General features: G+C 37.9%; 1 pseudogene; it reads right to left on the reverse strand.

Moving 5' to 3' along the window:
* Positions 1-5,699: 5,699 nt before the first annotated feature.
* Positions 5,700-25,782, reverse strand: LOC101253236 (berberine bridge enzyme-like 22; annotated as a pseudogene).
* Between the last annotated feature and the right edge of the window lie 1,532 nt (positions 25,783-27,314).

Raw genomic sequence — 27,314 nt, forward strand, 5'->3', positions numbered from 1 at the left:
ATTAAATGAGGAAAAAGATATTCTCAAAACTAATCTAATTGGATAAACTTACAGAAGTCTTGCTAGTTTATAAGTTAATTATTTAGATACACATCAATTTATATTATTACGAATCATATTAGATTTTGATACGCTTAGATGTACGTATCTCGGAATACACATAATTGTGGGTAATTTCTTCTAGATATACTGTATCCAAGTGGATTTGCATTTATCTTGGATACATAGACAACTTTCCCTCACCTCCCTCCCATCTTGCTCGCCACTCTCCTATTTGTTTGATATTCCATATACATGTGAGTTACACTAGAGTCATACATATACATGTATTTAGTGTGTGTATAATGTGATTTGTATGTATTTGAGATATATAGACGAATCTCGCTCGTTTCTCTACCATTGTTACTTGCCCTTCTCCCTATTTCTGTGTATCCGATAGAATAAATATGAATCTTTGTGTGTCTAACTTAAAATCAGGTATGAAATTATGAATTAATGATACAAAACAAAATTATTTCATAATATAAGAAGAAAGTAAAAATATTAGAAAGATTTGTGTAATTAGATAGGTTCTCTAATTTATCACCTCTAACCAAATACAAAATAAAATAATTTATATTTTATCCTGGATTATTATCTCTTATTTTTCATACGCCAACCGGTCCCACAAGTCTTTTTCTTTTGGAAAAAGAATGAGCTTTATAGCGAATCAGGGAAAAAAATTTGTAACTGATATTCATTTCTTAAAAAAACATCTCAAAAATTATGTACATGATATTTTACATATATACAATTTAAATTTTTGTATACAATGATGAAAATAATTGAGTCTCATCATTATAATATAAAGGGAAAAGGGTCTGATATACCCCTCAACTTTGTCATTTAGAACTGATATACCCCTTGTTATGAAAGTGGCTCATATATACCCCTCAACTTTGTCATTTAGAGCTGATATATCTCTTGTTATGAAAGTGGCTCATATATACCCCTACTTGTAAACAAATGGCTCACATATACCCTTTTCCTCTAACGGAAATGAAAAAAAAATATAACTTTGATCTAAATTTTTATTATTTTTTTCTAAAAATATAATCCTATATGAGTAAATTTAATCCTCGTCAAACATATTTTTTTGACTTTTTTTATGTCAATGACTAATTTATAATTATTATTTTGATAATCAAATTTATTTATGTTTCACAAATATTCTTGTAAAACTTATTGTAGATAACCAAATTTTTTCTTCAAATACGAAATTAAATTACAATACATACAAAAAAAAATAGTTTAATTTTTTTTCTTTAAACTAAGGAATGTAAGAAAAAAATAAAATAAAAATAAGAAACTCAAATAATTATAATAAAAGAAGTCAAAAAATAATTTATGTATGAAATAAATTAAAATATACCTTGAACTTTGATAGAAGAATCATATACACCCTTAAATATTTTTTTAAAAAAATTAGAAGTAATAAATATAAATTTAAAACCAATTTTTTAACTTCCGTTAAATGAAGGGTATATGTGAGTCATTTTATAACGGCAGGGGTATATGTGAACCGTTTGTATAACGGTAAGGCCATATATGTGTCACTTTTATAACGAGGGGTATATCAGCTCCAAATGACAAAGTTGAGGGGTACATCAGACCCTTTTCCCTAATATAAATAGAATTATAATAATTTTTATTTATAAATGTTGTCAGATAATTGTATTTGAACCTTGTGGTTCTTATAAGAAAATAAAATTGTCTTGGTAAAAAAAATGAGAAGATAGTTCTAGTGGTAATTATATTATGTGCGGTTATATAAAAAATTGAAAATAATTTTAAGTATTCAAATAGTCTAAAAAATTATACCATCAATAGTTTTGGTACTTCAATAATCAACAAAATTTGAATGTATATGTATGTATACGACATCTATAATTTAAAGTGAAGTGAAAAGGGGTTTTATGATACGCCAAAATTTCTAGATTGTAATGAAAAGAACAAGGGTTTTGTTGAAAACTCAAGAGAAAAGATTCAAATTATAGGACTACAATAGAGAATGACATTAATGTATGGGCTTTGATCTTTTTTTTTCCAAATAAATTGTAGATATTATCATTTTTTCGCAAAATTAAAGGTCATTCTATATCCAAATCTGGGAAGTTTGATGATCTGGCCCACTTACACGAACTTTATAACCCTTAATTACCCTTATTTCTCACATTCATCCTCTTGTCCAAATACAACATAACAATCCTAACGAGATCCGACGATTTTTGTCTAAATCAGTCAATTTATGGCAGTGGTGTCACTCTCATCACCTCCACATAGTATTTTTCTCATTTTCAAAGTCATAAAAGGCCTTCTTTTAAATATCTAAGCTTGAAGTTCTTTTATTGACTTAATAATTTATTACAAAGTTGGCCCAGCGATCCCAAAAATATCTGGCCCAATCCAAAAATTGAACCGACTACTCCTTCTTAAGTAACAACCTAGTAGCTAGGTTTTCAAAATTTAAATCTCTTTCTTTCTCTACAATGTCGCCGCTGCAGGTGATTTCACCAACTCCACCTTCCTCCTTCTTATGCGATAGATCATCACATCTTTGTCCTCTTTATACTACAATTCATCTTTCTTAACTCGCATAGGTGGACCTCTACTATATCTTTTGCACTTCTCCATTTTTCTTATTTGTTCTAACCTCTTTTCCTTTTTTGCAGATATTTGCTCCACTCATTAACATGGTTTTGATAGAGGAACAAAAGGTCATCTCCTCTACTATAGCTTTGAAAGAAAACGAAAAACTCGTAATTACCATATGATTCAAGCTTTGTCTATGCGATTTTCACTACTGATGGCCTCAAAAACATCGATCCTTCATATGTCTTTCAGTCTGATAAGGTAACCCCATCTCCCTTCTTTATTACTTTTCACCATTAAACTCTATCATTTTCCTTTGGTGGAAAAATCTTTTCATTGGTTTGAAATTTTATATTTGAATTCACAAAATAAATTATAGAAGTTGTTATTCCCAAAACATACCTAATAAAAGGGTCGGGTCCGTGTTTACCCCCTTTAAATGTCTATGGTTGCAAACCTTCAATAATAGATCTATAATTATGAGATCATTTTGATTAACACTTTTGGTTTCTGATTTTTTTTATAAAGACAAAGTATTTTTATTTATAATTTTTCTACATTTGAAGCATTAATCATTTTTAGATGGCAACATTAATATCACCCCTTTAATTGCAGCAATTTGATAACAGTATCGACTATTTAATTCATGGGATAAATTTTTTGTCATAATGTATAATGAGTGACTATAAACATAATATCACAATTTTTTGCTATCATAATTGTTAAAGATTGAACTTTTGTACTTAATATTGTTGCGTATTACTACTTGTTCGCATAATGTAACAAACACAAAAAGAATATTAAAAATTTAAAAAGGTTTAGGTTATAAAAGGTGATGTTGACTACTAGTTCTTATTCTAGATCAATGAAATGCACTTGAAGCAAGTAAAAGAATTAACAATTACTATTTGGAGTACCTCTAAAAGCAAGCTACCACGTGGGCAAGGTTGAAGGCCCATGGGTCGTGAACTTCTTTTACGGGAGAAAATAATTCAAGTCAAAATGTAAACAAGAAAGGTAGAAGTATACAAATACAAAAGTAGATTAAACAAAGGATTGATCATATATGAAGAACTTAAAAAAAAGCTAATAAATATATTTACTTGATTCAACAATTTTATAATTAAATAGGATTGCTCATAATAGAAAGTTGTAATAAGTTCTTTCTATTTTAGAGGTCTTTTGGATTGGCTTTCTGAAAAGTAGTATTAGACTTTGAGTATTTGTTTGTTCAATAATAATATTCTTAATTTATTGGAAAAAAAGAATAAATAAGTCCGAAGCATGTAAATAGTTATTCTCGCTTATGTTTTCACGAAATTCAAACTCATGTGGATCACAAATGTATATATGAAGATCACCAATGGTACTATAGTTCCTTGCTCGGCGACGGCATTCTATAACTGAGTTCATAAATATGACTCTAAGCATTAATAGAATGCCAATGTTTGTTCTATGAAGTTGCTTGAAGAGTTCACAAATATGACTCTAGTCATGACATGGAAGTCACATAAAATACGATGCAAGCTCTCAATATACTCTCTGTCATACACTACTTCATCGATTTGGACAGCCGAAACGTTGTCGCATCAGTTCCCTCACCAAACATGTGTACTAGGTAAAATCACGAAAAAATGCTCATCAGTGATAATCCCCGTAAACTCATTTGATGACATACTCAATTCTAACTTACTGGATAAATTAGTAACTACAAACTCACGAACAAACATAAAAACATCATTCAATGCTAACAATTCATTAGCAATATTCTTCTTGCACCTTGCAACCCCAATGACCTCTACTATTTCCCTTATACTACAACAAAAGTTATACAAGGTATCCTCAAGCGCAACAACTCTTCTAACACTAATAACAATCAAGCAAAGACATTGTATCTCTTCATATGCAAATCAACACTCATCAATTCATTTTCATATGAAGAGATATAGTGAAGCTAGATTGTTATTAGTGTTCTGTAAGTTATTTGATAAGAGCTGTTGAACTTGAGAATCCCTTTTATAACTTTTTTCGGAGTAGTACAAGGGAAATACTAGAGGTCACTGGGGTTGCAAGGCGCAATAAGAATGTTGCGTATGAATTGTTAGCATTGAATGATGCTTTAATGATTGTTCGTGAGTTTGCAGTTACTGATTTATCAGTAATTTAAAATTGAGTATATATGAGATCAAATGAGTTTGTGGGGTTATCACGATGAACAATGTGTGTGATTTTACCTAGTCCACGTCCTTGGTGAGGGCATTGATGTAACAATCTTTCGACTGTTTTAGAAGTGAAGGAGTGTATGACAAAGAGTACACTGAGAGCTTATATCATATTTTATCTTACTTGAATGTTATAATATATGATTTGCTAGATAAAATAGAACGGTGCTTAAGGAAATTAGAAGATCGACTGAGATTGAAGAATATTATAGTAAAAAATTTCAGATTGTAATAAAAATGACAGGAAATTTCATTAAAAATTAAAGAAAGAAGTCAATTTATGGAACTGGAAAAAAGAAAAATGTCAAGATGTTACTAATGCATGGACTTCGATATTTTTTTTCTTTTGAATAAATGGAATATATTAGTATTATTTTTTTGACAAAATTGTAGTCCATTCTATTCGTTATATTAAATGAAGATTGGAGTAAAAAATAACGTTAAATCTGGACATATATTTGTTCATCTTTATTTGAAAGGTCATTGGTATAATTGTATAAGCAGAAATTAGTTAAAAAAAATTTTGTCCGTAGAATAATTTTCCAATTTTTTTAATCACTTTTCTACGTGCGTCTTAGTTAGCGTTTGACTATATATTATTTTCAAATATGTTTGTTAAAAAATTTTGGTTGAAATATCACCATGTATTTAGTTATGATTTTTGAAAAGAATATTTGACTGTTTAAAAATATATATGATTTAATACACATAAGTTTTTAAAAATATTAAATATCCATAAGTTTGTGTTATTACGTTATAATAAACATGTTTGGTGAAAAATTAAGAAAGTTTTAGTAAATAAACAAAAATCATGATTCCTTAGTTGTTTAGAATTCCTTATTAGGATTTTGTTATTTATGGTATTTCTTATTTATGTTTAATTATGATTTATTAGTTTCTGGTGCAATATAAATATGTGTGCGTTGTTTATAAGCTCCTCCTGTTTTAGGACTATTATATTACTTGCGCGATCAGGTACACTTGTGTGTGTAATTAAAAACATGTTGCATTTACATTTATGACTACTTGAACTGAAAGTAGTTTTCGCAATGGAATTTATGATTTATTTTGTCTGATGAACAATAATAAGATGCCAAGTATTATAATAAAAGTTGTTGAAGTCATATATTTTGTTACTAACAACAAAGAGGAGGAATACTTTGTTCATTTGTGAAAAAGTTATTTGGATCAATTTGATGTTTTGCTTTTGCCAGTCTTTGAAAGTTACTTTTAAAATACTTGGGTACCCCAAGTCATGATAGCTTGTCGATAACTCGAGTCATTACTGTTATTTGTAGTTTTGATGAATTGACAAACTTAGGGACCTTGTAAAGGTACCAGGTTTCTTACTTGAGTATTGCAGGTTCTTACTTAAGTGTTGCAGATGAAACAAACCCAGGGACGTAGTAGAGGTACCAAGCTCTCATGATGATGAGTCAGCCGACTGCCAGCTGGAGACGGTACAGAAAGTAGGTGCACACTTCTCGATGGCGTCACCAAGTGTGACTTTTCCAACCAATGGCAAAGAGGTTTAGGAAAGTGATTTGTCTATACAAAAGGCAGTTTCCTAAACATTCTTTTTTAGTTTTTGCAACTTGATAAAACTTTTCAAGGATTCTTGCAAAGGCTTCTACAAAGCAAAGACAAAATTATTCCAAGAACAACAGCAATATCTGGAGCTTTTCATCTAGTTGTTTAGGAATACATTCTCTTGTTCTTAAACTGTAAACCATTCCTGAATCTATAAAGGAATTGGTGTGTTGTGTTAGAAGTCTAGGTTGTCCAGGTGGGATAGCTTAGTGGGTAGATTGTTTTCTACTTAGGCTTGTTAAGCAATAGAGGACTATTGCTTAACTGTGAGATTGATAACTCTTTCTTACGTTTGGTGTAATCTTGTTTTACTTTTGCTTTTGAAGATTAGTGAAAACGATTGAAAATCCTGTGAGACAGGTCGTGGTTTTACTCCCTTAAGCAAGGAGGTTTCCACGTAAAATCATCATGTTGATTTTACTGAATTTAACTTTCTTTTTATTCATTAGTGTAGTAAGGGACCTGGTCCATTACATGTTAAGTGAAGGCATATATTCTATCAAGTGATATCAGAGCAGGCACTATCTTTTTTGCGTAACACCAAGGAAGTGATATTTGCTCTAGGATGATAGCTCCACTTAACCTCGAAGAAGGTCAGTCATCAAACAGACCTCCTCGTTTCAATGGACATTTCTACAGTTGGGGGAAAGTTAGAATGCATGACTCCTCATGGCTGACGACAGTGGGTTATGGGATATTGTACGGGATGGACCATTTGTTCCGATGATAGAAGAAAAGGATGGAGAGAAGACTATTACTGTTCCAAAGCCTAGGCAGAAATATGATGAAGCTGACAGGAAAAAGATTGAAAAAGGGTTCAAAGCTAAAACTCTTCTTGTCTGTGGGATAGGACCTGATGAGTACAACAGAGTGTCAGCCTGTGAGTCTGCTAAAGAAATTTGGGACTGCCTAAAGACTGCACATGAAGGAACTGAACAAGTTAAAGAATCTAAGATTGACATGCTTACCTCACGATATGAGAACTTTAAAATGAAGGAAGGAGAAACAAGACATGACATGTTCACCAAGTTTTCTTCCATTACAAATGAGCTGCGAAGTCTGGTTGAACCTATAAGCATGACCAAACAAGTCAGAAAAGTGCTTCGAATTCTTCCAAAGACTTGGGAGAGAAAGGTTGATGCCATTACAGAAGCCAAGGATTTGAAGGTGCTGACTATGGATGCTTTGATTGGTAATATGAAGACACATGAGATGAATCGGAATTACGACTTATCAAAGAAGGAAGCTAAGAAGAACAAGTCATTGATTTTGAAGTATAAATCAGATGAAGATTCCAGTGATGATGATATAGCATATCTCATCAGCAGATTTCAAAAAATTGTGAGAAAAAACTGTCACGACCCAAATCCGGCCGCGACTGGCACCCACACTTACCCTCCTATGTGAGCGAACCAACCAATCTAAACCTTAACATTTCAAGGTAATATCAACATAAAGTAATGCAGAAGACTTAAACTCATTAATAAAATCAATAACTATTATTTATTCCCAAAATCTGGAAGTCATCATCACAAGAACATCTATGATCAAACGACTAAACTAAGAGTATTCTAAAAGCTAAAAATACATAAGAAGCTAGTCCATGCCGGAAGTTCAAGGCATCAAGACTTGAAGAAGAAGATCCAGTCCAAGCTAGAAGCATTAGCTCACCCTGAATTTCCGATGTAGTAAGACTGGCTTGAGTTACTGTTGAGTCGAAGATGACGGCACGTTTGCTGCACTCCACAAATAAACAAGAAGAAAACAATAAAAGTAGGGGTCAGTACAAAACACGGGTACTGAGTAGATATCATCGGCCAACTCAAAATAGAAAACAGTATGTATTAAGCAATATCATAAAATCAACTAATATCCTTAGCACGCAGCATTTACAGTTACCATAACCCTTGGTTACAACACCAAGCACATCAATGAGGACTCACACCTCCTCATCATACTCATTTGGGAATTTAGTTCATTAGATTGGATATATTAACATATTTCAAGATTCATTATCTTTATTCCCCTCGTGTCAGTACGTGACACTACGCTCCTCAATATACTATCCTGGTGTCGGAACGTGACACTCCGATCCTCATTCTATCCTGGTACCGGAACGTGGCACCCGATCCATATTCTATCCTGGTGTCGGAACGTGACACTCCGATCCTCATATACTATCCTGGTACCGAAACGTGGCACCCGATCCATATTCTATCCTGGTGTCGGAACGTGACACTCCGATCCTCATATACTATCCTGGTACCGGAACGTGTCACCCGATCCATATTCTATCCTGGTGTCGGAACGTGACACCCGATCCATATTCTATCCTGGTACCGGAACGTGGCACCCGATCCCCTAATCTCACCACTTTCATTCATCAAGCCTTCTTTTATACCAAGGCATTATCATTAACAAAGTAGATTAGGGTTTCTTTTCAAGATTTGGGATTCAATAGCTTCATCATGCTTATTTATTCACAATTACATAATCACATCATTCATGCAAGCATACAATTAAGCATATAGAAGGTTTACAATACTACTAACACATATCATTCGCTATTAAGAGTTTACTATGAATAACATGAAAACCATAACCTACCTCCACCGAAGATTCGTGATCAAGCAAGCAATTTCCCAAGCTTTGTGTTTTTCCTCTCGTTCGATTCTCTCTCTCGTTCTCTTGTTCTTTCTATTTTTTTATTCAAACCCTCTTTCTTTTACCCTAATTAGTATATAATTAAGGATAAAAGATGGCAATAATGCCCCACTAATTAACTTAAGGTTACCTCTTTTAACCCCCAAGTAATTAGACTTATTAACATTAACCCACTAATATTATAATTAAAGCCGGACTAGTAAAAAACGTCTCTTAAAACGTATAAAGAAATTCGACCCGGACTGGGATTGCGTAACCTGTGACGGGCCGTCGTGCCTGCGACGGTCCGTCCTACAGGTTGTCGCAAAGTTCAGAGACCCAAATTTCCACCAAGGGTCTGTGACGGTCCGTCACGCCCGTGACGGTCCGTTCTGCCATTCCGTCACGCCCGTGACGGTCCGTCCTGCTATTCCGTTACGAAGTTCAGAGAGTCAATTTTCAGTACCCAATTTCAGAATTTCTAAGTGTTTTGAAACGAGACCCCTCGACGGTCCGTCGTGCCCATGACGTTCCATCGTGGGTTCCGCCGTCTCAGCGTATTTTTCCAGAAATAAAATCTGCTGCTCAAAACGACTAAACAGGTCGTTACATTAGATACCAATTTACCCATCGTTCGTCCCCAAACGATCACAAGAAGGAAAACAAGGGCGTAAAGGAGTACCTGAATCTGTAAACAGATATGGGTATTTTTCTCGCATATTCGCCTCCTTCTCCCAAGTGGCTTCTTCAACGGGTCGATTCTTCCATTGAACTTTGATGGATGCAATCTTCCTTGATCTCAACTTGCGAATTTCTCTATCTAGAATGGCAACAGGTTCTTCCTCATAAGACAAATTCTCATCAAGCAAAACTGAATCCCAACGGATAATGTAATTTCCATCCCCATGATATCTTTTCAACATAGACACATGGAATACCAGATGCACTCCGGACAGCCCTGGAGGCAAGGCTAACTCATAAGCCACCTCCCCTACTCGCTTAAGTACTTCAAATGGACCAATATACCTTGGGCTAAGTTTACCTCGCTTACCAAATCGCATCACCTCTTTCATTGGCGAAACCTTCAACAAGACTTGTTCACCTTCCATGAACTCTAAGTCTCTAACCTTTCGATCTGCATATTCTTTTTGTCTACTTTGCGCCGCTAGAAGCTTTTCTTGAATAGACTTCACTTTCTCTATCAAATCCCTCAAGAGATCCGTACCCCAAGGTCTAACCCCGAATGCATCAAACCAACCAATGGGAGACCTACATCTCCTCCCATACAATGCTTCAAATGGGGCCATATCAATACTTGAGTGGTAGCTATTATTGTATGAAAACTCCGCTAAGGGTAGGAAGCTATCCCAATGGCCACCAAACTCTATCACACATGCACGAAGCATATCCTCCAACACTTGAATCGTCCTTTCAGACTGACCATCGGTCTGAGAATGGAACGCAGTGCTAAGGTCCAACCTAGTACCCAATTCCGCATGCAATGTTTTCCAAAACTTAGAAGTAAATTGCGTACCTCTATCTGATATGATGGATAGCGGAACCCCATGCAATCGAACGATTTCTGAGATATAGATCTTGGCTAACTTCTCTGCATTGTAAGTCACTTTTACCGGAATGAAATGAGCAGATTTAGTTAACCTATCAACAATCACCCAAATGGAGTCACACTTACCAATTGTCCTTGGAAGACCAACCACAAAGTCCATTGCAATTCTTTCCCACTTCCATTCCGGAATGGGCATTCTCTGAAGTGTTCCTCCAGGCCTTTGGTGTTCATACTTTACTTGTTGACAGTTTGGACACTTGGCAATAAAGTCAACAATATCACACTTCATTCTACTCCACCAAAAATGTTGTTTTAGGTCACGATACATCTTGGTTGCACCCGGATGTATAGAATACCTTGAACTATGAGCTTCTGTCAGAATAGTGTTGATCAAATCATCGACGCGGGGTACACATACCCTTCCCTTGATTCTCAAAACACCTTCCTCATCGATTTGTGCTTCCTTAGTCTCCCCTCGTAATACTTTATCTTGGATTCGCCTTAGTTTCTCGTCATCAAACTGTTTTCCCTTAATTTTGTCAAGAAAAGAAGATCTTGACTCCACACTAGCCAACAGTCCTCCCTTCTCATTTACTTCTAATCTCATCAAGTAATTAGCTAGAGTCTGAACCTCTCTAGCCAAAGGGCGTCTAGAAGCTTGCAAGTGAGCTAGACTTCCCATGCTTCCCACCTTTCTACTTAAAGCATCCGCTACAACATTCGCCTTCCCCGGATGATACAAAATAGTGATGTCGTAGTCCTTCAGTAGTTCCATCCATCTCCTCTGTCTCAAGTTCAAATATTTCTGAGTAAAGACATACTGTAGGCTACGATGATCCGTATAGATCTCACACTTAACCCCATATAAATAGTGTCTCCATTGCTTTAATGCAAACACTACCGCAGCGAATTCCAAATCGTGGGTCGGATAGTTACGTTCATGCACCTTTAGTTGCCTTGAAGCATAAGCAATCACACTCTTCTCTTGCATTAGTACTGCACCCAAACAAGAATAGGATGCATCACAATAAACAATGAAGTTCTTACCCTCTACTGGCAAGGTAAGGATAGGCGCGGTAGTCAACAAAGTCTTGAGCTTCTGAAAGCTTTCCTCACATTCGTCCGACCATACAAATGGAACATTCTGCTTAGTCAAGTTCGTCAATTGGGAAGCAATAGAAGAGAATCCCTTGACAAATCGGCGGTAGTAGCTAGCTAACCCAACAAAGCTCCTTATTTCTGACACGTTAGTGGGTCTTACCCAATTCTTCACTGTCTCAATCTTAGAAGGATCCACCATCACTCCATCCTTAGAAACCACGTGCCCCAAGAAGGACACTGCATCTAGCCAAAACTCACACTTAGAGAACTTGGCATAAAGCTTTTTCTCCCTCAACATTTCCAATACCATTCTCAAATGCTCTTCATGTTCCTTCTTTCCCTTTGAGTATACCAATATATCATCAATAAATACGATCACGAAGAGGTCCAAATATGGCTTAAAAATCCCGTTCATCAAGCTCATGAACGCAGCAGGGGCATTCGTAAGACCAAAAGACATCACTACAAATTCGTAATGCCCATACCTCGTTGGAAAAGCAGTCTTTGGCACATCCGTTGCCCGTATTTTCAATTGATGATAACCGGATCTCAAGTCAATCTTAGAGAAGACACAAGCACCTTGTAACTGATCGAACAAGTCATCAATGCGGGGAAGAGGATACTTGTTCTTTATGGTTACCTTGTTTAGTTGTCTGTAGTCTATACACATTCGAAAACTCCCATCCTTCTTCTTCACAAACAAAATCGGAGCCCCCCAAGGAGATGCACTTGGTCTAATAAAGCCTTTGTTTAACAACTCTTAAAGTTGGGCTTTTAACTCTCTTAACTCCGCGCGAGCCATTCTGTAAGGGGGTATAGAAATGGGGCGTGTGCCCGGTTCGAGATCGATACAGAAGTCAATATCCCTATCTGGTGGCATACCAGGAAGATCTGCAGGGAACACATTCAGAAACTCACGGACCACTGAAACTGACTCAATCGAAGGTACTTGGGTAGTGTCATCCTTGAGATGTGCCAAGAAAGCTAAACACCCTTTACTAACCATTTTCTTAGCACGAAGAAAGGAGATGATACGCACCGGATTGGAAGTTTAGTCACCCTCCCAAACTAACGGATCTGTCCCAGGTTTGGCTAACGTCACCATTTTAGCATTACAATCCAAGATCGCAAATTGTGGAGAAAGCCAAGTCATACCCAGAATTACATCAAAATCATCCATTTCCAAGATAACCAAATCTACATAAGTGTTGCTCCCCACAAATTTCACCAAACAAGACCTATATACCCTTTAAACTACCACAGACTCGCCCACCGGAGTAGAAACATGAATAGGCATATCAAGTAATTCACAATGTAAATTTAGACCATTAGCAAATGAGGAAGATACATAAGAAAATGTGGATCTAGGATCAAACAATACAGAGGCCATGCAATCACAAACCAGAAGATTACCTGTGATGACAGCATCAGATGCCTCCACTTCAGACCGCCCAGGGAAAGCGTAACAATGGGCCCTTTCGTTTGTTTGTCCGTTGCCCCTACCATGTTGTGATGTAGTGGCTCCAGTTTGCCCATCACCCCGACCGTTTTGGTGACCACCATTACTTCGACCACCGCGTCCTCCAGAATGACGACCTTTTCTATAACCACATCTACCTCTAACAGTTGGAGGTCTGTAACTCTGTTTGGACAATACCTCTTAATGTGTCCGATCTCCCCACATCCATAACACTCTCTGGGTTCAAGCATAGGTCTCTCAGAGAAGTGTTGACCGGTCGGAGGTGGACCCCCAACTATAGTCCGTAGTGAAGACTGAATTGGTCGGACTAAGTAACCTCCGGAACCTTGTTCTCTAGAGTAAGAACCATTAAACTCACCTCCCTTTCGAAACCTTTTTGATGTCGATGTCGGGGTGAAGTCGTCTGGCTTCACTCCTTCCACTTCTATCACAAAGTCTACCACCTCTTGGAAGGATTTTGCCGTTGCCGCTATCTGTAAGGCCGAAATCCGTAATTCTGACCTCAACCCCTTCACAAATCGGCGGATTCGCTCTTGTGGACTGAAACACAGTTGGGTGGCATACCGGGATAATGCACGAAACTTAGCCTCATATGCATTGACTAACATCCTACCTTGCTCTAGGCTCAAGAACTCGTCCCTTTTCCTATCCCTCAAATTTCGGGGGATATACTTCTCCATAAACAAGCTAGAGAATGAGGCCCAAGTCATAGGTGGTGCCTCTGTTGGTTGACACTCAATATGTGACCGCCACCACATTTTGGCGTTCCCTTGAAACTGATAACTCACGAACTCAACACCAAACCGTTCTACTATACCCATCTTGTGTAGTAGCTCATGACAGTCAACCAGAAAATCGTAAGCATCCTCAGATTCCGCACCCTTGAAAACTGGAGGTTTCAATTTCAAGAACTTACTGAAAAGTTCATGCTGATCATTTGTCATTATAGGCCCAGTAGTCAGACGTGGAAACGTGCCTATTTCCAATGGAACATCCATGCGGGGAGCCATAGTAGCCGCATGTTGTACCTCCGGAGTCTGAGGTGCTGGTGCAAAAAACACTGGGGGTGTCTGGCCCTGATCAGATAACCCGCTAAGATAAGCCAAAACCTGATTGATCATCTCTGGGGTAGGTTGGGGTGGCAATCCCTCATTCTGCACTTGTTCAGTTTCCCCATTCTCCCCTTCTCTTATTACTTCCTTAGTCGGTGGAGGAGTCACTACCCTAGTATCAGATGGGCTAGGCGCTCGTCTTCTTCCCCTAGAGGACGTCCTCCCACGACTTCTACCACGGCCCCTTGCCGCTGTTCTTCCTCGAGCCGCAGCCCCAGTGGCTGGCTCAGTTGTTTCTTGTCTGGCCGGTGTTGGTGTTGGCGTAGTCGTTGCTCTAGTTCTAACCATCTGCGAAAGAGAGTGAAGATGGTCAGATACCAATTCGTATCGCCTAGATACCAATTGGACTCAAGTAGTAGCACGAAAGAAAGAAAGAAAGAATGAAATTTTTGTAAAGTCTTATAGCCTCTCAAAGAAAAGTAAAGGCGTCCCCCTACCGTTCCTTAAGACTCTACTAGACTCGTTCTTGTGTGATGAGACCAACGAAGCTAATGCTCTGATACCAAGTTTGTCACGACCCAAATCCGGGCCGCGACTGGCACCCACACTTACCCTCCTATGTGAGCGAACCAACCAATCTAAACCTTAACATTTCAAGGTAATATCAACATAAAGTAATGCGGAAGACTTAAACTCATTAATAAAATCAATAACTATTATTATTCCCAAAATCTGGAAGTCATCATCACAAGAACATCTATGATCAAACGACTAAACTAAGAGTATTCTAAAAGCTAAAAATACATAAGAAGCTAGTCCATGCCGGAAGTTCAAGGCATCAAGACTTGAAGAAGAAGATCCAGTCCAAGTTAGAAGCATTAGCTCACCCTGAATTTCCGATGTAGTAAGACTGGCTTGAGTTACTGTTGAGTCGAAGATGACGGCACGTTTGCTGCACTCCACAAATAAACAAGAAGAAAACAATAAAAGTAGGGGTCAGTACAAAACACGGGTACTGAGTAGATATCATCGGCCAACTCAAAATAGAAAACAGTATGTATTAAGCAATATCATAAAATCAACTAATATCCTTAGCACGCAACATTTACAGTTACCATAACCCTTGGTTACAACACCAAGCACATCAATGAGGACTCACACCTCCTCATCATACTCATTTGGGAATTTAGTTCATTAGATTGGATATATTAACATATTTCAAGATTCATTATCTTTATTCCCCTCGTGTCGGTACGTGACACTCCGCTCCTCAATATACTATCCTGGTGTCAGAACGTGACACTCCGATCCTCATTCTATCCTGGTACTGGAACGTGGCACCCGATCCATATTCTATCCTGGTGTCGGAACGTGACACTCCGATCCTCATATACTATCCTGGTACCGGAACGTGGCACCCGATCCATATTCTATCCTGGTGTCGGAACGTGACACTCCGATCCTCATATACTATCCTGGTACCAGAACGTGGCACCCGATCCATATTCTATCCTGGTGTCGGAACGTGACACCCGATCCATATTCTATCCTGGTACCAGAATGTGGCACCCGATCCCCTAATCTCACCACTTTCGTTCATCAAGCCTTCTTTTATACCAAGGCATCATCATTAACAAAGTAGATTAGGGTTTCTTTTCAAGATTTGGGATTCAATAGCTTCATCATGCTTATTTATTCACAATTACATAATCACATCATTCATGCAAGCATACAATTAAGCATATAGAAGGTTTACAATACTACTAACACATATCATTCACTATTAAGAGTTTACTACGAATAGCATGAAAACAATAACCTACCTCCACCGAAGATTCGTGATCAAGCAAGCAATTTCCCAAGCTTTGTGTTTTTCCTCTCGTTCGATTCTCTCTCTCGTTCTTTTGTTCTTTCTGTTTTCTTTATTCAAACCCTCTTTCTTTTACCCTAATTAGTATATAATTAAGGATAAAAGATGGCAATAATGCCCCACTAATTAACTTAAGGTTACCTCTTTTAACCCCCAAGTAATTAGACTTATTAACATTAACCATTAATCTTATAATTAAAGCAGGAATAGTCAAAAATGTCCCTTAAAACGTATAAAGAAATCCGACCCGGACTGGGATTGCGCAACCTGTGACGGGCCGTCGTGCCTGCGACGGTCCGTCCTGCAGGTCATCGCAAAGTTCAGAGACCCAAATTTCCACCAAGGGTCTGTGACGGTCACGTCCGTGACGGTCCGTCCTGCCATTCCGTTACGAAGTTCAGAGAGTCGATTTTCAGTACCCAATTTCAGAATTTCTAAGTGTTTTGAAACGAGACCCCTCGACGGTCCGTCGTGCCCATGACTTTCCGTCGTGGGTTCCGTCGTCTCAGCTTGTTTTTCCAGAAATAAAATCTGCTGCTCAAAACGACTAAATAGGTCGTTACAAAAACAAATTTTATAAAAAAAGAACAAATGGTACTCGAAATGCTGCTCAAGGTGATACTTGCTACAAGTGTGGAGAAGCTGGGCACTTCATCAGAGAGTTTCTTTTGCTCAAGAATGAAAGCAAGGATTACCAAAAACCAAGAAGTGACAAAGAGAATAGAAGGGACCTGGTACTTGGCAAGAGAGATAGAAAAGCTGCTGCTGACTTGGTTGTCAAAAAGGCTCTTGCTGCATGGGGTGATTCCTCAATTGATTTAGAAGACCCTGATGAGCCAAAATATGTGTCCATGGTTGCTGTACATGAGGAGGAAACTGTCTTCAATGAAATGTTTGCTCTCATGGCCCACACAGAAGATGAAGAAGAGGACAATCAGGTAACTCTTCTAGATATGAAAAATGACTTGGATAAATATTCTCTTAAAAAATTGAGAACTTTGGCAAAAGTCATGATTGATTCTGTGATAGAGTTAACATCTGAAAGAGACACCATGAATGCTGAACTTGACAGTTTGACTGAAAACAAAGTTAAACTTAAAAAGAAAATGTCAAGAATGGTGTCTCTAGAGTCAAATAACTCTGAACTTAAGAACCAGTTGAACCAGATTACTGAAGAAGCTAAAAAATTGAATGGAATGTCAAATGGGTTGCAAACTGAAATTCAAGAGAAATTGAAAAACTCTGAGAAAAAACTTGGTCTGTCACTTGAAAAGAGTAACAAATTAGAACAGGATATTGTAAAACTTAAGGAAGAATTTCAAAAATCACTTAAGTGGACAAATCCTCAAAGTTACTGTCAAATGCAACAAATCAGAGTAATTTCAATAAGAAAGGACTAGGAAGTCTGAACATTACTCCCCCTTATAATCCTCACAGTAAGTATGTGTTTGTACCTGACAATTTGCTATGTCTTCACTGTGGTAAGAATGGACATCTGAAGGGTGAGTGTTCTAGCTGGAGAAACTCCTGTGAAAGGCTCTCTAATTATGCTGAAAGGCAAAATGTACCAAAAGAGAAGCCTGGTCCTTCAAAGCATGTGTCAACTCACAGATTTTCAAAGAAAAAATCTGTCCCTGCTCCTATGTCCTTTGTTAGAAATCTACAAAATCTACCATATTGGACTAAATATAATCTAATCACTCCTTTGTCTGCCTACTGGGAACTCAAGCTGAAATGGGTTCCCAAGCTAAACAAGTGATTCTTGGTGCAGGTGAGTGAGAGGAGCAGCAGTCAATGTTGGTATATGGATTGTGCATGCTCTAAGCATATGACTGGTGATGTAAAAAACTTCCTCTCACTCAAGACACTCCAAGGAGGAGGTTTCTCTTTTGGTGATGGTAAGAAGGGGTACATTTTGGGAGTTGGCAAGGTAGGAAGATCTCTTGAAGATTCAATTGACAATGTGTATCATGTGGATGGGTTGAAGTACAGCTTGTTGAGTGTGTCACAAATCTGTGACAAAGGAAATGAGGTCAAGTTTACTTCTGAGAAATGTACTGTGGTGAGTCTAACTACAAACAAGGTAATTCTCACTGCACACAGAAGTAAAAATATGTATGTGGCAAACTTAGAAACCTCTCATGGAGATGACCTAACATGTCTTAGTGCTCAGAATGAGAATGCTGATCTCTGGCATCGTAGGCTGGGGCATGTGAGCTCATCTTTATTTAACAAATTGATTTCTAAGGACTTGGTCCGAGGTTTGCCCAAGCTGAAGTTTGCTGAAAATAAAGTTTGTGAAGCTTGTGTTAAAGGAAAGCAAATCAGGTCATCCTTTAAGCCCAAGAAGCAAGTAACATCATCAAGGACACTAGAGCTGCTTCATATGGACTTGTGTGGACCCTTAAAGGGTCAAAGCAGAAATGGCAAGAAGTACATTTTGATGATTGTTGATGATTACTCGAGATACACTTGGACAAGATTCTTGAGATCAAAGGTAGATATAGCTGAAGAGTTTGTGGTATTTTTCAAAATGATTCAAACCAAAGTGAATCAAGTTATATGCAACATTCGATCTGATCATGGTACTGAGTTTGAGAACTCAACACTGGATAAATTTTGCATGGAGAATGGTATGAGCCATAATTTTTCTGCTCCAAGAACTCCTCAACAAAATGGAGTAATGGAAAGGAAAAATAGAACCTTGGTGAACATTGCCAGAACTATGATTATTGAATCAAATCTTCCTCAAAATTTCTGGGCTGAAGCTGTTAACACAACATGTCATGTTACCAACAGGTGTCTAATAAGAGCTGTTTTGAATAAGACCCCATATGAGCTGCTCAATAACAAAAAGCCAATGCTGAGCTATCTCAGAGCATTTGGATGCAGATGTTTCATGCTGAACAATGGGAAGGATGATCTGGGAAAATTTGATCCTAGAAGTGATGAAGGAGTGTTTGTTGGATATTCTTCATCCAGCAAGGCTTATAGAATGTTCAATAAACGAACCCAATGCATTGAAGAAAGCATTCATGTTGTATTTGATGAAGATGGAAGCTTGAAGAATGATAGATCAAATGATGATGATGATGTGATGAAACTGTTCAAAACAAAGAAGACTGAAGAAGGTGAAGTTGATGCAGATCAACAACTGAAAAATGACTGTGATGATCAGAATCATAGTCCACCTGAGGAGGATGTTGAGGTTGAAAAGGATGATATGGTACCTGGTACTGCTCAAAATTCAAGCCAGAGTACATCAGACTCCCCAGAAAATGATGTCACTTGTGATGAAGAGGAACATGTTGATCAGCCAAATCAGTCAGCTCCAAGGTCAGGATGGAAGCATAGTTCATCACATCCTCTTGATAATCTCATTTCTCCTTTGAATTCTGGAATTCATACTAGATCAAAAACAAGAAATCTAGTTGCATTCTCAGCATTCATATCATCTGTTGAGCCCAAGAATGTGAAAGAAGCATTAGGTGATGCAGACTGGATCAACTCTATGCAAGAAGAACTTCATTAGTTTGAAAGAAGCAAGGTATGGTACCTGGTTCCTCGACCTGAAGGCAGAACAGTTATAGGAAGTAGATGGGTTTTCAGAAACAAACTTGATGAAAATGGAGTGATTACTAGAAATAAATCCAGGTTGGTGGTGCAAGGATACAATCAAGAAGAAGGAATAGGCTATGATGAGACCTTTGCACCTGTTGCCAGAATGGAAGCTATTAGAATTTTAATAGCTTTTGCTGCATTTATGGGGTTCAAGCAGTATCAAATGGATGTGAAAAGTGCTTTTCTGAATGAAGATCTTAAAGAGGAGGTGTTTGTCAAGCAACCTCCTGGTTTTGAAGATGCAGAGCTACCAAATCATGTGTTGAGATTGAATAAGGCACTATATAGTCTGAAGCAGGCTCCAAGAGCATGGTATGAAAGGTTGTCAAAGTTTATGCTGAAGAATGGTTTCAAACGAGGCAAAATAGACAATACTTTGTTCTTATTAAAAGGAGAACAAGAATTGCTTATCATTCAAGTTTATGTAGATGACATAATTTTTGGAGCTACTTCAGAACATTTGTGTGCAGAATTCTCATCTTTAATGGGAAAGGAGTTTGAAATGAGCATGATGGGTGAGTTGACATTCTTCCTGGGTATGCAAATCAAGCAATCATCAAATGGGATTTCAATATGCCAGGAGAAGTACATTAAAGAGCTGCTGAAGAAATTCAATATGTTTGATTCTAAACCTATTGATACTCCTATGAGAACAAATTCCAAGATGATAGTAGAAGAATCCGATCCTCTTGTGAATCAGACAATGTACAGAGGAATCATTGCCTCCTTGTTATATCTGACTGCTAGCAGGCCTGATATTATGTATAGTGTTGGAATGTGTGCCAGGTTTCAAGCATGTCCTCGTGATTCACACCTGAAGGCTGCAAAACGTATTCTCAGATACTTGAAGAAAACAGGGGACCTGGTTCTCTTCTATCCTGCAGGTGACACTTTTGATCTGGTTGGTTTTGCAGAATCTAATTTTGCAGGTTATTAAGTTGACAGGAAGAGTACCTCTGGAATGACTCATTTCCTTGGATCATCACTTATCTCTTGGGGTACCAAGAAGCAGAACTTTGTGGCTCTTTTAACTGCTAAAGCAGAATATGTAGCTGCTGCAGCTTGCTGTTCTCAGTTGCTGTGGATCAGACAACACTTGGAGGATTTTGGGATTCACATCAAAGCAATTCCTCTTATATGTGACAACACAAGTGCTATTAGTATGTGAAAGAATCCAGTCCACCATAAGAGAACTAAGCATATTGATGTTAGACATCACTTTTTGAGAGATAATGTTGAAAAGGGAAATATTATGCTCACCTACTGTCCAACGGAGGAGCAAATTGCAGACATCTTCACCAAAGCCCTCAGCAAGGATCAATTTGAGAGAAATCAATTGAAGTTGGGGATGTTGATCTCCAAGTGATGCAATTAGCTTCCAACAATTGAACTCCCTTGATGGTTAAAATTGCAGTGCAGGTATCCTTTGTGTGAATTTTAAATATCTGAACAAGATCTTTTTGTACCTTCTGTAGGTATACTCTCAGTAAGGACCTACTTAGCAAGGGAAGCAACTAGAACAACTGAGGAATAAAGATGAACTGTTCTATGGTACCTGTTGACTGTCCAGGTTAACATTTATACATTAAATTGAAACTGAAAAAATATGACCGTTGATAATGCCACGTGTCAGCCATCGGTTACTCTGACTTATCAGTCCCATCGTTTCTGTCTCAAACGACGCATCCAATCACGGACTTGACACCTTTTTACTTTCTTTAAATACACTTACTTCTTTTTGAAATTCTCATCTGTTTCTTAACTTCTTCTTCCTGTTCACGAAAGGTTTTAGCAAAATCTCAAAAGGCAAATTTTGTCTTCTTTTTCTTCTCTTCGCTGTTCAAAGCAAAACACTTTCTAGTGTGAAAACCATGTCTTCTCCTTCATCCTCTTCCAAATAGATGTTGAATGCTCTCAGTGAAATCGAGCCTCTTTCCTTCTATTCTCCGACCAATACACAATCCAGACTTCCTTGTTCTTCCAGTTCTCAACAAGACACCCCTGATTACCCCTTTTTTGCCATAGATCTAAACAGTTCTGTCCTGCCTACCGAACCTGGTCCGTTTCAAGACATGTTGCCTGACAATATGTTTGAAGGGGATCTACCCAAGCATAAGGCTTCTGAGTCCAACATATTGGCAGCGAGTGAAGAGCTGGTGATTGAAAGCTTGGCCATGATGCGGTAAGAAGCAAGGGCAGAGCATACTGAAGTCTTGGAAAGGGAAGAGGTAAGACCCACTCAACCTATCTTTGATAAGACCCCTGATATAGGAAGGTACTCTTCTTCATCTTCCTCTGACTCTGCAAGCGAGGAGGAACCTTTAAAATGGAAGGTTGAGAGAATAGAAGGGGAGAAATCTAGAAAAGGAAAAGAGAAGGTTGTAGAGGAGGCCCCTAGGAGACGACCTACTACTAGGTCTGCTGCTCAAAAGTTTATGGCTGATGCCTTGAAGGCGAGTGCACGTTCTACTGCTGCAGTTAGAAGTGCAAGAACCTTCAAGGTATCAAATTTTAAAATACCTGGAGCTAATATGGTTGAGTTGTCTGGAGAAGAAGTGGAAAAGAAAAATAAGAAAAAGAGGTCAGAGAAGAAAAAGGGAAATGCTACAGAGAAGGTTGAAAAAAAAAGTCAAAAGAGAAGAGATTTGAGAAAAAAAGAAAGCGGTCACAGGAACCTGGTTCCCAAGCCAGGAAAGTTGAGAGTGTCAACATGTAGGAGGTGGTTGACAGCCTGAGAAACCAAGCTGTCTTGGCAGGAAGAATTTTTGATATAGGGATCATAAATCTTCCTGGCATGGACTCTCTTCACGATATGGTAGAGATCCAATCTTGGTTACACTTGTTCAACAAGAAATCCCATTCTCCATGAAGAAGAAGTGCATCAATTTTACTATAATATTCAATTCAAGGACGATGTGAGCATCCTCACACGAGTAAATAACATTGTTGTATGTTTAGATGAGGGTGTGTTGAGCAAAATTCTCAGGGTGCCTAGAGAGGGGACCCGGTCTGTACTGGGCAGAACTTGCTCTTCTGAGTTTGCTGTTGTGATTTCTAAGACATCCACAACCAAGGTTGCTGCGATTTATAAGAAAATCATGAAGAGTGAGTACTAGTTAGTCTTTGAGTTCATCAACAAAGTTCTCCTTCCTCGCACTGAAAAGAGGACAGTAGCAACTGCTGTTGACTTGTTTGTGATGGAGATGTTGTGCAACTTTGAGGCTCTGAACCTCCGTGGTCTGATGCTTGAGCATATCCACAAAACTGTCATTGAGAGAAAAGGTGTTCACGGAATGGGTTATGGATACTTCTTCACGGAGGTATTCAAGCATTTTCAAATTTCTCTCAGTGTGGAAAAAATGGGGACAGTTAAGCAGACTATCTCTGAAAGTACCTTGGTTGAGTGTGAATGCATTGAAGGAAGAGGCTATCCTAAGAGCAAGATGACCCAACTTATTGATGATCAAGATCAGCTTAAGCACGAGGTTGAGGAGCTTATTGTGCGATTAAGTGGTAGAGAGGCAGAGGTTGTTATACTCAAAGCAGAACTGCTTACTGCACAGAGTGAGGGACCTGGTTCTTCAATGGTTCAAGCTCTGGAGAAAGAGAATGCTGAGTTGAAGGCGAAGATAACTGCCCTGCAGGAAAAGGCCATCAAGGACAATGATGTTGCCAATGCACGACTCACTCTTGTTATCCAGTCCCTGTCTCATCCTCCCCCCTCTTCCTAGCATGTTGAACAACCATCCATGTGTCAATTTTTTTGTGTGGCTTATTAATGTGTTGATGGATATTCAGTTTGTTTTTAATGTATTTATGTTATTATGGCGTGCTGGTTAATTTATTCCTTTGTTGTTCTAATCATCTTCGTTTGTGCATGCTTTTCCATTACTGATTGATTGCTTGATACCTTTGATCTTGTTCAGTGTTTATATTGAACTCACTGGTTTACTGCATATCTTTTTTATGATGTCAAAAGGGAGAAGTAAAACTGTGTGTAGCTAAATGATAATTCAGTGAAGTGGAATATATAGTGAGGGGGAATGTACAGTGGGGGGGGGGAATATAAAAAGGGGGAACAACGTTGGAGAAGATTCTTGATCGTTGTTTGTCATCATCAAAAAGGGAGTAAATGTTATTTGTAGTTTTGATGAATTGACAAACATAGGGACCTTGTAAAGGTACCAGGTTTCTTACTTGAGTATTGCAGGTTCTTACTTAAGTGTTGCAGATGAAACAAACCCAGGGACCTAGTAGAGGTACCAGGCTCTCATGATGATCAGCCAGCCGACTGCCAACTGGAGACGGTACATAAAGTAGGTGCACACTTCCCGATGGTGTCAGAAAGTGTGACTTCTCCAACCAATGGCAAAGAGGTTTAGGAAAGTGACTTGTCTATACAAAAGGCATTTTCCTAAACATTTTGTTTTAATTTTTGCAACTTGATAAAAACTTTTCAAGAACTCTTGCAAAGGCTACTACAAAGCAAAGGCAGAATTTTTTCAAGAACAACAGCAATATCTGGAGCTTTTCGTCTAGTTGTTTAAGAATACATTCTCTTGTTCTTAAACTGTAAACCTTTCCTAAATCCATAAAGGAATTGGTGTGTTGTGTTAGAAGTCTAGGTTGTCCAGGTGGGATAGCTTAGTGGGTAGATTGTTTTCTACTTAGGCTTGTTAAGCAATAGAGGACTATTGCTTAACTGTGAGATTGATAACTCTTTCTTACGTTTGGTGTAATCGTGTTTTACTTTTGCTTTTGAAGATTAGTGAAAACGATTGAAAATCCTGTGAGACAGGTCGTGGTTTTACTCCCTTAAAGAAGGAGGTTTCAACGTTAAATCATCGTGTTGATTTTACTGCATTTAACTTTCTTTTTATTCATTAGTGTAGTAAGGGACCTGGTCCATTACTTGTTAAATGAAGGCATATATTCTATCAATTACCTTGTTGGTTGATTCCCAAATCAAGATCTCTATAGTTGAGATAAGCTGCTCTTGGTGAATTCGACACATATGGCTCCATGTACTTGTAAAGATTTTGAATCCCATACAAGTATTGTTTAGATCCCTCATTTGAATCCCATTTCACCATGTATTATATGTTGTAAATGTTCCCTTTTCTATGAGGAAACAGTATTTCATATTCTTCAATTTCTTCTATTATCATGAAAACTTTTTTTTTCCAAAAAAACCTCTCTGAGATCCCCTGAAAAACACTTTCAGGCATTGGTTCAACGACGAAATCTTATTTTGCCTTGAAGTTTCTTTTATATTGTGTCTTTCTATCCTGTAGGACTTCTAGTGGTTCGACTTTTTGGTAACCGGTGAAGTAGAGGACGGATTTTATCCAGTTTATCTCCATGCAATCTTCCATCTTCAATCCCAATTCAGGGAAATTCGCATTCATAAGAGAAATCAGGTTGGATTTAAGTCCTAAGAAGAGTGGATTGAACAAGACTTCAGGTAGCTTCACATTCCCCTAGCTACCTATTCCATCGATTTGTTGAATGAGTACTCGAATGAAGAGACCCTCGGGTAGTTTGTTATCTATGTATTGCCAGTTATGTACAAGCTCGACACCTTCTTGATCTAACCTCTTGTGAATTGTGAAAACTGTGACGAGAGATGGAACGCGAACTAGTCTCACTTTCCAGGCTGATATTACTCCAAAACTAGCTCCTCCACCTCCTCTAATTGCCCAAAATACATCTTCTCCCATTGTTTTTCTGTTTATAATTGTACCATTTGCATCAACCAAATTTGCATTTATAATATTATCAGCAGCCAGGTCATATTTTCTCATCATAGTGCCAATGCCACCTCCTCTAAAGTATCCACCAACACCAACACTTGGACATATTTTCAGCAAGGAAGTTAGTAGTAATAAAAAATGGAAATTGACGCAAATTATATTGACCATTGAATCCCTCAACAGATTTTCCATTTTCAGCTTCAAGATATACTTCCGCATAATGCATTTCACTTGTCGCAATGGAAATCTCATTTTCCATAAAAGAGACATCAAGACATAGAGCTTCAATAAGCTTTTTCCCCTCAAAAAATATTTTATTCCTTTTGCAAATCAATGCACCAGTATCCTGATCACACTTGTCATAGACATAGCCAGACTATCACACTTCTAGTGAATTTGGAATTACTACAGAAATCAAGAATGTCGAAAGTGTACTCTCTTGCCCAGTATCAACCCTAATGCATTTGCATAAGCAAAATTCAAGGCAAGGCGACACTTCATTTCGGTTACCCCAACAAACTTCTTCAAGGGATTTATGCCAATAGGGAATCAAGGGAACCCATTAAGTATCAGAAAATGGATACTCGATTTTAGCGAGTCGTGCACTTGCATTTGAATGCACAATTCCTTGTCAAGTAAGAGAACCCAATAAACCATAGTGGGGACTTTTTAAACAAAGCTACATTGTCGTGTGAATTTTCATCCTCCTCGTTATTAGAACCGTTCGTATCATGTAACACAGTAAGAAGTGCAGAGTGTCCAATCTCAGGGACAATAACTTTTACACCATGAGCGTTGGAACTTACTGTTGTGTGTGAAATTTCACCGAAACACATGATCTTGGGTAATGCAAGAAGGTTGCTGTACCAAACTTGCTTCTACTGAGTTGACATTCCCAATTTGTGGTTTATCTACAACATTGTTTTCAGTAACACAATGCCACAGACTTTACATATTATTTATATTGCGTTGGCAATTTATCGAACACATGGTGTGCCTGTGAGCTTCCAGCGTTGTAGGCTAATGCTGACGTAGGGGACTTTGGAACTCGACCGGGAGCATGAAGGGGAGACACCACATCTGATTGTGAAACTTTAGGTACAAAATTAACACCGTCAAAATGAACCTGTGAAGAATTAGCTAGACGCCCTCGACACCATGTTAAAAGTTTGTTGGCGAAAACGCTGAGCAAATTTAACCTTAAAATTCGTCCAATCTAAAAATAGCTTGTTGCAAAATAAGCTATTGAACCAGGCAAGAGCTTCACTCTCAAGGTAGAAAGAAGGAACCAGCAGCCAGTCATTCGCATCGAAGCCAAGGTATGTGAAGTACAACTCAGACCGAAAAATCCAACTCTATGGGTTTTAGTCGCCACTGAATCTAGGCAGAAACATAACCGTTGTTGGAGTAAGATCCAATGTAACAAATCAAAATGGCATAATACATAAATATGCCTTTTAACTTGACTTCAAATTACATTTATATCCTTCAACTTTTGATGTGCACAAGTAGACAATTAAACTTGTAAAAAATTGAACAAATAGACACATATGTCCTACATGTCATTTTTTTCCTACGTGGTGTTCTACGTGTATTTTGTCATGTAGGAATCATGTGTTTATTTATTTTAAAATTGGATAGTTAAAGTGTTTGTTTGTGCATTATGAAAGTTGGAGGTCAAAGTTAAAATTTGAAGTCAAATTTAGGATCTAATATATGTATTATGCCAACCGTAATCCTCACTATATTAATAAGAACACTGGTACACGAATACAACCTAACGA

This window comes from Solanum lycopersicum, chromosome 10 (genome assembly GCF_036512215.1).
Source record: "Solanum lycopersicum chromosome 10, SLM_r2.1".
NCBI lineage: Eukaryota > Viridiplantae > Streptophyta > Magnoliopsida > Solanales > Solanaceae > Solanum > Solanum lycopersicum.